Raw genomic sequence first — 2079 nt, forward strand, 5'->3', positions numbered from 1 at the left:
TATATTGATTGAAAAACAAACAGCACTTGCTTGAATAGGTCTCAGGTAGAACTCTTGTAAGAGAGGAACAATAAAATAAATAGGTAAAAATAACTTTTACACATAAATAAAACTGCAAATACTCAAATTCCTATAGTTATTAATAAAATTATAGGTAGGTAGTTGTTTATGGAAAGTTACTTTCGGACTGTGCTGTGTTGTTGAACTGAGTTCAATTTTGTTACAGTCGACAGTTGTCAACTTTTTGTTTACAATAAAACAAGCATAATGTTTATAGTTATGGTTAGTAGGTACCTATCTAATAATCATCTGATTTTTCTATGACTGTAATCAGACAACTTTTATCTTAAACTTGACTTTGAGATACCAAGTATCTATAAGATATGATAACGAAATTGAGTAGGTAGGTACCCTAACAACATCGATGGTTGGGTAACTGTTGTTAGGGTATGTTCTTATCACCTCAGCCACAATAAAAGGAATCATGAAGGGCGAACAGATCACTAAAGTTAAGCAACATCGAGGATGGTTGGAACATTTTGGGTGGAATGAAGGATATTATGTGAACACTTGCATATTGTAAAAATTTCGTGAAACATTTGTCACAAACAAAGGTCGAAAAAAATGTCACCAAGGTTTCCTTCTGTCTAAAATGACGTCATACTCAAAACTCATTTTTCTCTCTCTTCACAATTTAATTTCCTTTTAAGTTTCCTCTTCCTTTTTAAACTCGGCACTTTTGTACGAAAAAAAAAAATATAATAAATTTTAATTAAAATATTTCAAAACATCCAAATTAGCAGAAAATTAAGTAACCTTACAAAAATAAAACTTAAATGATAATTAATTTCTCAAAGAAACGAAGAGAGAAGCAAGTCAACTTCATTTAGAATGGATGGGTGGACTTGGTCTTCTTTTCATTTTTTTTTCCTTTTTTTTACCTCAGGTGGTGGTTAAAAAATCTCTTTCTGAACGTAATTTATTCGTATATCTAAAGATCTAAACAAATCGTGTCCAAAAAAGTCTTCGTGCCCGAAAAGTAGTGTGTAGCTCTGAAGTTGCAATAATCATTCGTCATGCAAGAAACATGTGTGTCCCCCTTACCAAATAAATAGTACTCTATCGAGATTCAGGGCACTTTGAAAAAAGTAAAATCAAATCAAATCATGAATCTTTGTGGTAAAGCAGAGAGCTTTTTCACAACTTTGTGGGTATCACAGTAGGTATTAGGGTGTCCAAAAAAGTCTTCGTGCCCGAAAAGTAGTGTGTAGCTCTGAAGTTACAATAATCATTCGTCATGCAAGAAACATGTGTCCCCCTTACCAAATAAATAGTACTCTATCGAGATTCAGTGCACTTCGAAAAAGTAAAATCAAATCAAATCATGAATCTTTGTGGTAAAGCAGAGAGCTTTTTCACAACTTTGTGGGTATCACAGTAGGTATTACAAGTCTTTCATTTACTCAATCATCATATTTATCATCGCTCGTTTCATTGACTTGTAATGCCGCCACTGGTCGCTACTCGATGGTACAAGTCTTTCATTTACTCAATCATCATATTTATCATCGCTCGTTTCATTGACTTGTAATGCCGCCACTGGTCGCTACTCGATTAAAGTAGCTACTCGCTTGTCCTGACGAGGCTGAGTGCACCCCGAACTCCAAGTACAGAGCCGAAAAAACTCCGACTCCGCAGGGAATCGAACCCGTGACCTCCGGAGTGCAAGCCTAGTGTGATACCCACTCGGTAACGGAGGTCTACGAAAAAGTATTTTTAACCAAAACGCCCACACAACTTCTCAAATGCATATCTTATCAATCCCAGCATAACAATGCCCATCTTATCAATCCCAACATAATAATGCCCACTCAGAGACCTTGAGAAAAGGAAGCTCCAAAGAAATACATAAATAGACTAGTTTAGGTATCCATTTACCTACACACTGAAACCTTCCAAGATCTCAAGAGGACACGGGAAGTAAGTAAGTATACCCTACCTACTTATCCATATTCAGCTATATTGGAAGAAGAATGGAAGGGAAGAGGGTATAAAATCAAAGCAAGTGAAGTTTTTTTT

The sequence above is a fragment of the Diaphorina citri genome, unplaced genomic scaffold (assembly GCF_000475195.1).
Source record: "Diaphorina citri unplaced genomic scaffold, Diaci psyllid genome assembly version 1.1 scaffold1388, whole genome shotgun sequence".
Taxonomy (NCBI): Eukaryota; Metazoa; Arthropoda; class Insecta; order Hemiptera; family Psyllidae; genus Diaphorina; species Diaphorina citri.